This window comes from Herpailurus yagouaroundi, unplaced genomic scaffold (assembly GCF_014898765.1).
Source record: "Herpailurus yagouaroundi ecotype Mexico unplaced genomic scaffold, PumYag 67569, whole genome shotgun sequence".
NCBI classification, from domain to species: domain Eukaryota; kingdom Metazoa; phylum Chordata; class Mammalia; order Carnivora; family Felidae; genus Herpailurus; species Herpailurus yagouaroundi.
In genome coordinates, this window is record NW_024420375.1 from 2,165,272 (window position 1) to 2,177,598 (window position 12,327).

Sequence of the window (12,327 nt, forward strand, 5' to 3'; positions counted from 1 at the left end):
GGGACTGTTCTAGGCAGCTGGGTTATATCAGTGAGCAAAACATTTTAAAAATTCCTGCTTTTGTAAAGTTTACATTTTGATAGGCAAAGACAGATGATAGAAATTAATTAATTACCTAACTATATAGTGTGTTCTAAGGTGGTAAGTGCTATGAGAAAAGAAAAATAGTTTGAACCGAGTAAGAAGGAGCCAGAGTGCTGGGGGTGGGGGTGGGGATTAGGTAGGGAGAGCAGACTCTACAATTTTAAAAGGCCACTGAAAAGTTGGCATTTGGGCAAAGAGATGAGGAAGCAAGCCACATGGCCATCTGGACTGAGAATGTTCTGTGATGAGGGCACAACCAATGCACACACCCTAAGATGGGGTGTGTCTGACAGGTTTCGAGAAGCAGAAGACTTGAGCTGAATGAGGAGAAAGGAGGAGGAAGGAGAGGCCAGAGAGCATGGTAGGGTCAGATGGTGTACAGCCTTGGCCATTTACTTTGATTGAAATGGGAAACTGTTGTGAGGTTTTGAGTGACAGATTCAAACAGAGACAGGATTCCTTATAGTTTTAAAAGGCCAGTGAAGAAGAAGGAGGCTTTTGAGGGGCTAGGGCAATAATCCATGTGAGAGATGATGGTGGCTCGGGCCAGATTGGTGGTAGGATGGTGAGAAGTGGCTGGATTCTGGATGTCTCTTCTGAAGCAGAGATCCCATGTGGGCACTCTCCTCTCTGATGCTCTGATGCCTTTACAGGGGAGTCCCATTGGGGAGCAGCTCCCCTGGGTCTTGGCCTGGGTAACTTCCTTGCATTCAGTCTTGTCCTGTCCAGTTTTGCAAGAAGTATGTGGAGGGTGTTAGGTGCAATTCACCTGCTTGGCTGGAATAGTGGTTCTGTTGAAGGGGCTGGTGGGAATTCAGGCTGCAAAGGGCAGCAGAGCCAGTCTCCAAAAGAGCCTGGCACAGGGATGAGGAGTTTGGTCTTAATCATGTGGACGCCGAGGAGGCAAGATCAGCTTGTGAGCAGGGATAGTGACTTGTGCCAAATGCTACATGAGGACTACTACAGGGCATGAGATGAATGTCAAAGCCTAGGGTCCCATATGTACCTGTGATTGACACATAGGCTCACCCTTTTCAACTTTCTAATGCAGACTTGCAGGACCAGCTCCACGTCCTTGGACTGTGAGTTGATTGGCTCATGGGGACCTTACCTAAGACAGAAAAGCCTGCTGGCCCAAATCTCTCTCTTCATTAGACTGACTTTATGGTTTGGGGTAGAGGTAGCCCACTCTTTATTTAGGCTCCTGCTAGGGAAACTTTCTGAGACTATCCCCTATTGGGGAAGAAAACTCCATGAACATTGAATACAGATGAGTGGTGAGGGATAGAGAAGGCCTGACCAATAGGAAATAGTCCAACCTGAGTATTTGGTGTGGAGGTGAGTGGGAAGAAGAGCCACACAAGTGATGGCCAAAGTTCTGGCTCCAACCCTGGGTGGATAGTGGGGATGGGGAATGTGGGAGGAGGAGCACTTCTTGCAGGGTGGGTGGAGCAAATGGTAAGCCTAGTTTGGGCCACCGTTTGGGAGAGGGGTCTGTGAGAAGAGCAGGACCTATGATGGCTAGCAAAGCTAGTTGCTGGTCTCTAAAATGTGTCCTGCTGACCCCAGGCTTTCAGAGACATGCTCCAGGGACAACTACAGTGGAAACCAAGCATAGGATTCTGGACTTGCCAGATCCCACTTGAAAGAGAGCACCAGCTCTCTTTTAATCTGCTTTCAATTGGAATTCCACAGAAGACAGTATTTGACAAAAGAGTGAGTGGGGGAGGGGAAGGTGTGGCAAGGCCTTTGGGGAGTTAGCAGGGAAAGGATCTGTACTTCCTTGCCAAGGAAAAGTTGCCTCAGCCTGGCCAGGATGGGCTGTTGCACCAAGCGCGTGGGGCCCAGGGACAGTCCCAAGGGCCAGCAATACAGCAGCAAGTGGACATTGTGGCCTGCCTGAAAAGAGGAAGAGCTGCCTGCTAGAGAGGAAGAATGTAGGGAGGGGGCTAGGGCGGGGTGGGGGCCGTGTATGCTACCCCCTTTATTGAGCCATCCCTGAGGGAGTCATCATTCACATTAAGCCTGGCCCTGAGGACTTGTTTTGTTATTCCAGTGCCTCTTCATGCATCTGTCCACCAACCCTGACTCCTCACCACCCTCCAGCCCCTGCAACCTAGTCTGGGAGTTCTTGGGGGCAGAAACTGGGTGGTACTGGGTCTTACTGTTCTCATATGCCCAGCTCCTAACACAAGCCACACAGTAGCAGACACTGATGTGAGTTATAAAAATGCCCAAGTAGGGTGAGGCTCGGCCTGTGTGGAAGGCACTGGGCAAATCTCTGGGGCTTGGTTTCCTCAAATGTAAATAAATGAGTATTGCCTCTTGGACTTGTGAGAATCCAGACAAGTGATGGCCACTTTGTGAACTGTGAAATGGTGTTCACATGTAGGTTGCTGCTATCACTATGATTGAGAGGAGTGGGGAGGGGAATACAGGGCACTGAGGAAAGAAGGCCCAGAGTTCAGCTGGGCCTGCCCTGGGCTGAACTTCCCTCCAAGCAGTGTTACCTCAGAGAAACAGAATCAACAACAGTGTGAGCATTTGGAATCTTCTAGAAACTCACTCTGCATGGGCACAGAGAAAGCCACGTGCCCAGCTGATGCACCTGCAAGTGTCCTACCATCCTAATGATGAGGGAGCATAAGGCAAGCTGAAGACAAAGCACAAGCTAGCATACCCCATCCCCTGCAGGTGGGCTATGTGTGATGTTCCTCAGTCACTCCTGGCTGCCAAGGACAAAGGAAAGGAAAGAAAACAAATGGTTAACTGATAGAGACCATAGGACTGGAGTCTCCACCAGTTTGCAAATGTCTTAGTAAATTATAAGAAAAGGACAATCTTATCAGTAGCCTAATCTCCAGAAACCTGTAGACTCAAGTTTCCTGGAGCCCCAACATCACCCTCCCCTCCACAGTGAGGTGGGGAACAAAGGCAAGAAGGAAATGACAGGTAAAATTAAATTTCCTTATAACCTGAAGCCCATTGACAAACACTTGAGGCAAATACAGAGTATAACATGTCTCCAGGAACCCCCTACTGTCCTAACGTTAATGCCTTAGTAGAGGAAAAACAACCTTGCCTTGACAATAGCTAGGCTTCCAGTATCTTGTGAGTGTTCTTTAGCATATGAAGGTCCTTCTGGAGGCCTCCTTTTTGCCTTTATCTCCCCTAACTCCATAGTATATAACCACTCTTCACAACCCCAGCACAGCTCATCATGCCCACAGGTCCTGTCCCCATGCTTTAACAAAATCACCTTTTTGCACCAAGAATTCTTTCTTGGCCATCGGCTCTGAACCCCCACCACTCCGAAACCCCATCACCAACACCAAAGAGAGAAACAGTCAGGACTGTTTGGGAGCTTCCAAGTCTTCAGTCCTATCCCTCTCCATTACCTCCCCACCCCACCCTCTCAAAATCCCTGGAGATTTTGAGGCTCAGAGACTGTCAGAGCAGGAAAAGCTCTTTCAGCTTCTAATTGCAAGCCACCCAAGGAAGGCTCCTCAGGGCCTTCATTGAGCCCCCGGCCAATGAAATCCTTCTTCCTGCTCTCTGAACCAGGTCCAACTCCCCACTGGTCCTACTCTGGGCCTCTGGAAACAGACAAAAAGTAAAGTCAGTCCTTCCCTTACATAGCAGTTTTCACTTTACCCAGGTAGGGTTACCAGATAACATACAGGATGCCAGTTACATTCGAATGTCATGTAAGCAAAGAATAATGTTTTAGTAGAAGTACATACCAAATAGTGCATGGGACATACTTCTAAAACATTATTCATTGTTTATCTGGAATTCAAATTTAATTCTATTTTACCTTTATTTGCTAATTTTAGAAACCCTATAACCCAGGATTATGTGGTCAGCAGTTGCCATACTGTGGCAGCCAGGGCCAAGCCCTGTCTACCACATCCAGAGAACAAATTCCACTCTGACCCAGGAGGCCTGTGTGTCACCTTTGATTTCTCAGCCGCCCCAGAAATCAGGTTAGCTCCCATCCCTTGCACTTAATGGTTTAGTTAAATGCTCTCAAAGTGTTGCCACTATGCTAGGGGATTTTTCCTGCATGCCCCACACTCACCCCCATCCCATCCATCTCTTCTGCTTGCTGGTCAAGGCTTTCAGGCATTCTGGCTCAAGTACCCGTTTTCCCTTTCTCTTATCTGACAAACTAAGAAGGATCAGGGGATAGAGGCTTGACCAAGAAACCAGAATGGAAGGTTACTGATGGGGGAAAAGAAAGGCCAATACTCAAGCAGTTGGAAGGTGCCAGAGCCAGTCCTTAATGCCTCAGAGGATTGGAGATAGCCACTCTCCTCTGCCCTGGTGGACAATGGCTACCTCTCCTATTTCCAAATAGCCCCAGGATTTGGGGGCCTTACATGGCCATTTCCTCCAGACAACTCACCCCTACCTCTAACCTTATGCCACTGGCGATAGTAATGAGTCTCAAACTCTCCCATGTGTGTTTCATTCATTCCCTTAGCAGATGTTGAAGGGAGATAAGAGAAGCTACTCTGAGTATATAGACCATCAATGAGAAGGAACAAAGGGAGAAACAGGACTAGAACCCTAGTCAAGAAGTTGTGAACCCCTGTCCCAAAGTTCAGCTTCAATTTTGTATGTCATTATGTAGTTACTTGTTTTTTGTTGTCTTTCCTTATTTGACTATAAGCTCCTTCAGGTTAGGGATCTTTGTCCATTCTGTTCACTGCTATATCCACAGTGGCTAGAATAATGCCTGGCATATCATAGGACTGATAAATGGCAACGTAATGAATGAATAGAGTAGCAAAGCAGGGGAGGGGTAAGAACAGGGTCAGGAACAAGGGGGTTAGAACAGAAACCAAGCATGAGCCGAGCAGGAAACTCACATGACCTTAGATCCTTAAGGGCCAGGTGGGAGGATGAGGAAAGAGCAAATCCTCAGTGATGGGTTATAAACCCTTCAGTGACAGCTTCCTTGTCAAATCTCGCATTGCCCCTTACACATTCCGACACTTACAGCCCAGTGAGGTAATCCCTCATCAGCCAGTGTTGGGGAAACAGTAATTCCCCAGATGTCCAGGAGCTATAGGCACTGGACAAGATGAAAATAATTTCTTCACATCCTCTCTCTTTACACTGAAATATCATTCTGTGCTATTGTGTCTAATAAGGCCAACTTAAATATAGTGACTTGTGTTTGACAATTTCTCTTGAGCTCACTGGAAAGCTCCCTCTGATGTGAGTTGGGAACCCAGTCCAGACAGACTCTTAGGGACCATTGAACTCCAAACTAATGAGGAAGCTGATTACCATGGAAACTGCCATATCTGGTGGCCTCTAGAGGGGGAGGAGAAATGGGGGTGATGAAGTGGAAAGGGGAGGATATAGGAGAGTGGAATGGGGAGCAGAAGCTGGTAGGTAGGGACTAAGGTATGGTAGAGGGAAGAAACTGCTGTTTATTACTATCTTCCTTGGTGCCAGGCACTGAGCTGGGTCCTTGACACACATGTGATCATTACAGCCCCCTGCAAGATAGACATTAATCCTCTTGCCCCTCCCACCTCACTGATGGGCAAAGCATATGCTGTTCATCAACAAGACCACCTAACACCATTCCCAGAGCTTATTATTGGAAAAGGTAACCTTGAACTCCCTGCAATCTAATCCTTACCAAAAGCTCAACTGTGAGAAAAGATATTCATAGGGGTGCCTGGGTGGCTCAGTTGGTTAAGCATCCGACTTTCATCTCAGGTCATGATCTCACGATTCATGGGTTTGAGCCCCGTGTCAGGCTTTGTGCTCATAGCTCAGAGCATGGAGTCTGTTTCAGATTCTGTGTGTGTGTCTCTCTGACCCTCCACCGCTTGTGTTCTCTTTCTCAAAGATAAATAAATGAACATTAAAAAAAAAGAAATGATATTCATAGAGAGCTGCCTGAAAAGCAGGCAGTCCATCCATTGCTAAAGATGTGTGGCATATGCCCTGGAAATCAGATCATAATGTCCGTATGGGAGAGTTTGTGTTGGGGGAAGGTGGCCTAGGGTGTTATGAGATGGAGATAGAGAGTGCAGAGCTGGGAAAGGCACATTCCGTATTATAATAACTATGGTTTCCTTAACACAAACTACAGACAGTAAAGCTCAACATTTGCAAAGCTGGTTTTTCTTCACTTCAGGCCACAAAAACCAACCCATGCAATGGGGCTTGACATTCAAAGGGACCTGTCATCCCTCCTGCAAAATCTGAAAAAGCACTCTTGATTGCAGCAAACAAGCAGACTCTACATGACCATTGCTATCATGCTATCAAAGTCCAAAATATGTCTCTTTCAGGATCAGCATAATGGTTTTCTAAAATTACCATTGCTTTGATGCATTTTAAGTCACAGTATTTAATTTCTTTGAAACATGAAAATGACAGTAAAGGAGAGTGTGAAGTATTTCTGTTCATTTAAAATAAAAAGAGGAAAGCTGGAATAGATGTATTTTGCCCCATTCCTCTCGTTACACCTAAAAAATAACATTTGGACATTATGGACAAAACAAACATAAGAAGTCTCTGAAAGGTGGAGAGAAGACAGACCACTTAGGTTCTCGGGACAAGAGGAATGACATGAATTTTCTTTTTGCTTCATATATCACAGACTTGGAGGTGAAGAAGCCCACAACCCAGATGAGATGAGCACAGACAAAAAGAGCCCCAAAGTCTGTTCTCTCTAGCCAAAGGACGGGGAAAAGATCAACCTAGCAATACAAAAGTGCTTAGACAATAACCACTCTACTCCAACCAAAACCAGAGAACAAATTTGGCTCCATCCCCACCCCCACTAGCAAAGATCCAGTGGGGAGCTTAGCCTTCCACACTCATGAGACTGTAATGACATGCCCAACAACTCCACCCCCATTCCTACTAGCATGGTGTCAGAGAAGGCCAAGTACAGAGCAGAAACTTTCATCCCCACTGGCAGGAAACAAGACCCACACATGTATTATGTCAGTAGAAACAATGTGGGGAGCCTAGAATCCAACCCCACTTGGCAGTAATGAGGTACCTCCTCACTGCCCCTGAGATGATGTCAGAGAAGACCTAGCAGAGAGTTAGGATTTTCACCACTGCTCAATGATAAAGAGGGTCAGGGGAGGTAGTAACAAAGGAAGTAGTAATTCAGCACTCCAACCCCTTCCCTCAAAAGGTTATCAGTGGAGGCCTAGTGTGGAGCAGAAACTCTCAGCCCTGCCCAGCTGTAATGAAGAGTTCCCCTTTGATCAGTGGAGGCCAAGTGGAGAACCTGGACTTCTACTTCCATCTGGTAGTAATGATATGACACCCCTCTTCCCTGATGATGGCAGTGTCAGAGGAGATGACTTAAATGAGGTTCAGAGTCTCAGGACAAGATACCCAAAATGTCCAGGTTTCAATCAAATATTACTCAGAAACCAGAAATAAATCAAATGCAAAAAAGTCAATAGACAGGGGTGCCTGGGTGGTTCAGTCAGTTAAGCATCCAACTTCGGCTCAGGTCATGATCTCACAGTCTGTGGGTTCAAGCCCCACGTCAGGCTCTGTGCTGACAGCTTGGAGCCTGGAGCCTGCTTCAGATTCTGTCTCCCTCTCTCTCTGCCCCTCCCCCATTAACTCTCTCTCTCTCTCTCTCTCAAAAATAAATAAACATTAAAACAAAATTTTTAAAGTCAATAGACAAATGCCCAAACTGAAATGAAAGAGCTATTGTCAGAGATTTATCTGACAAAGATTGGTAAGGGGATCATCCTAAAGATGCTTCAACAAGCAACAATCATGCTTGAAACAAATGAAAATATAGAGTCTCAGCAAAGAAAGAGAAAGAGAAAATTGGAGAAAAATAAAAAGAGATACAAAGTGGGGCGCCTGGGTGGCGCAGTCGGTTAAGCGTCCGACTTCAACCACGTCACGATCTCGCGGTCCGTGAGTTCGAGCCCCGCGTCGGGCTCTGGGCTGATGGCTCAGAGCCTGGAGCCTGTTTCCGATTCTGTGTATCCCTCTCTCTCTGCCCCTCCCCCGTTCATGCTCTGTCTCTCTCTGTCCCAAAAATAAATAAACGTTGAAAAAAAAATTTAAAAAAAAAGAGATACAAACTGTCAGCATGGAAATAGAAGATATGAAGAAGACCCTAGTGGAAATTTAAGAACTAAAATACAATAACCAAAATAAAAAACTCAAAGGACAGGCTCAACAGAGTAGGAGGGGCAGATAAAAATAACTCATGAACTTTAACACAGACCAACAAAAATTAACCCACCTGAAGAACAGAGAGAAAACATACTGAAAAAAAAAAAAGGAATCAAGAGAATGAGAAGTTAAGCCAAGACTGGCAGGAAAGATTTGCAAAATACATACCTAATCAAGGACTGTTACCCATAGTACTAAAAGAATCTTAAAACTCAACAATAACAAAATAAGCAACCCAATTTTTAAAATGGGCAAAAGGCCTGAACAGACATCTCTCCAAAGAAAATATAGCAAGTGAACATATGAAAAGGTGCCCAACATATGTCAATAGAGAAATGTAAATAGAAACAATGAGACAGTACTATACATCTATTAGAAATGCCAAAATCCAAAAAACTGGTAATACCCAAACACAGGCATGGATATGAAACAACAAAAACTCATTCACTGCTGGTGGGAATGAAAAATGGTATAGCCACTTTGGAAGACAGTCTGGCAGTTTCTTATAAAACTAAACATACCTGGGGAGCATGAGTGGCTTAGTCGGTTGGGCAACTGACTTTGGCTCAGGTCATGATCTCACAGCTTGTAAGTTCGAGCTCCGTGTCGGGCTCTGTGCTGACAGCTCAGAGCCTGGAGCCTGCTTTGGATTCTGTGTCTCCCTCTCTCTGTCCCTGCCCTGCTCGCACACTGTCTCTCTCTCTCTCTCCCAAAAATAAACATTAAAAAAATTAAAAAAAAAACTTAACAGACTCTTACCATCCAATCCAGCAATCATGCTTCTTGGTATTTACTCAAATGAATTGAAAACAGGTCCACAAAAAAAAACCTGCACATGAATGGGTATGGCAGTTTCTTTCAAATTTTTATGTAAATTCTAGTTAGTTGACATATAGTGTAATATTGTTTTCAGTAGAATTTAGTGATGCATCACTTACATAAAACACCCAGCACTCAACATGATGAGTGCCCACCTATCACCCATTTAGTCCATCCCCCACCCACCTCCCTCCATCAACCCTCAGTTTGTTGTCTATCCTAAAGGGTCTCATGGTTTGTTTCCCTCTCTCTTTTTCCCCCTTGACAAATGTTCTTCAGTTTTGTTTCTTAAATTCCACATATGAATGAAATCACATGGTATTTCTCTTTCTGCCTGACTTATTTTGCTCAGCATATACTCTAGCTCCATCCACGTCATTGCAAATGGCAAGATTTCATTCCTTTTGAGAGTGGAGTAATATTCCAAAGTATGTATATATATATATACACACATGCATGTATATATATATATATATATACATATGTGTATATATATGTATATACACACACACACATATATACACACACATATACATATATACATACACACACACACACACACCACGTCTTCTTTATCCATTCATCAGTCTATGGACATTTGGACTCTTTATATAGTTTGGCTATTGTTGATAAAGCTGCTATAAACACAGGGGTGCATGTACCCCTTTGAATCTGCATTTTTGTATCCTTTGGGTAAACACCTAATAGTGCAATTGCTGAATCTTAGGGTAGTTCTATTTTTAATTTTTTGAAGAACCTTCACACTGTTTTCCAGAGTGGCTGCACCGGTTTGCATTCCCACCAACAGTGCAAAGAGTTCTCTTTTCTCTGCATCCTCACCAATACCTGTTGTGTCTGGTGTTAATTTTAGACATTCTGACAGGTGTGAGGTGATATCTCATCATGGTTTTGATTTGTATTTCCCTGATGATGAGTGATGTTGAACATCTTTTCATGTGTCTGTTAGCCATCTGAATGTCTTTGGAAAAGTGTCTATTCATGTCTTCTGCCCATTTTTCTTCTTAAAAAAATTTTTAATGTTTATTAATTTTTGAGAGAGAGGGAACAACTGGGGGAGGGGCAGAAAGGGAGACACAGAATTCAAAGCAGGCTCCAGGTTCCAAGCTGTCAGCACAGAGCCTGACATGGGGCTTGAACTCACAAATGGTGAGGTCATGGCCTGAGACAAGTCTGATGCTTAACCGACTGAGCTACCCAGGCGCCCCTCTTCTGCCCGTTTCTTAACTGGGTTGTTTGGTTTAAGGGTGGAGAGTTTAATAAGTTCTTTAGAGATTTTAGATACTAACTCTTTATCAGATATGTCACTTGCAAATATCTTCTCCCATTCCATCAGTTGCCTCTTAGTTTCGTTAATTGTTTCCTTTGCTGTGCAACAGCTTTTTATCTTAATGAAGTCCCAATAGTCCATGTTTACTTTTGTTTCCCTTCCCTTTAGCGACGTGTCCAGTAAGAAGTTGCTCTAGATGAAGTAGAAGAGGTTGCTGCCTGTGTTTTCCTCTAGGATTTTAATGCTTTCCCATCTCACATTTAGTTTTTGAGCCATTTTGAATTTATCTTTGCGTACAGTATAAGAAAGTGGTCCAGTTTAATTCTTTTGCATGTTGCTATTCAGTTTTCCCAACACCATTTGTTTAAGACACTGTGTTTTTTCTATTGGATATTCTTTCCTGCTTTGTCAAAGACTAGTTGATCATATAGGTGTGGGTCAATTTCTGGGTCTTCTATTCTGTTCTATTGATCTGTGTGTCTGTTTTTGTGCCAGGACCATACCATCTTGATGACTACAGCTTTGTAATATAGCTTGAAGTCTAGAATTGTGATGCATCCAACTTTGCTTTTCTTTTGCAGGATTGCTGTGGCTATTTGGGGTCTTGTATGGTTGCATACAAATTTTAGGATTGTGTTTCTAGCTCTGTGATAACTGCTGGTGGTATTTTGATAGGGATCACATTGAATATATAGATTGTTTTGGGTAGTATAGACATTTTAACAATGTTTGTTCTTCCAATCCATGAGCATGGGATGCTTTTCCATTTCTTTGTGTCCTCTTCAATTGCTTTCATAATTGTTCCATAGTTTTCAGAGTACAGATCTTTCACCTCTTTCTTTAAATTTATTCCTGGGTATCTTACTGTTTTTATTGCAGTTGCAAGTGGGATCGATTCCTTGATTTCCTTTTCTGCTGCTTCATTTCTTTTTTTTAATTTTTTTAACGTTTTATTTATTTTTGAGACAGGGAGAGACAGAGCATGAACAGGGGAGGGTCAGAGAGAGGGAGACACAGAATCTGAAGCAGGCTCCAGGCTCTGAGCTGTCAGCACAGAGCCCAATGCAGGGCTCGAACTCACGGACTGCGAGATCATGACCTGAGCCGAAGTCAGCCCCTCAACCGACTGAGCCACCCAGGCGCCCCTCTGCTGCTTCATTTCAATGTATAGAAATGCAACAGATTTCTTCTGTACGTTGATTTTATATTCTGCGACTTTGCTGAATTCATGTATTCATTCTAGCAATTTTTTGGTGCAGTCTTTTGCATTTTCTACATACAGTATCATGCTGTCTGCAAAGAGTGAAAGTCTGACTTCTTCCTTGCTGATTTGGATGCCTTTTATTTCCTTTTGTTGTCTTATTGCTGAAGCTAAGACTTCCAGTACTATGTTAAATAGTAATGGTGAGAGTAGACATCCCTGTCTTGTTCCTGACTGTAAAGGAAAGCTCTGTTTTTCCCTATTGAGGATGATATTAGCTCTGGGCCTTTTGTATATGGCCTTTGTGATGTTGAGGTATGCTGCATCTAACCCTATTTTCTCGAGAGTTTTTTTAAATCAAGAATGGATGCTGTATTTTGTCAAATATTGGTGGGGTTTTTTTTTTTTGCATCTATTGAGAGGATCCTATGGTTCTTATCCTTTCTTTTATTAATGTGGCATATCACAATGATTAATTTGCAAATACTGAACCACCTTTGCAGCCCAGGAATAAATCCCACTTGATTGCGGTGAATAATTCTTTGAATGTACTGTTGTATTCGATTTGCTAGTAACTTGTTGAGAATTTTTGCATCCATGTTCATTAGTGATATTGGCCTGTAATTCTCCTTTTTAGTGAGATCTTTGGTTTTGGAATCAAGGTAATGCTGGCCTCATCGAATGAGTTTGGAAGTTTTCATTCCATTTCAATTTTGGGGGACAGTTTGAGAAGATTAGG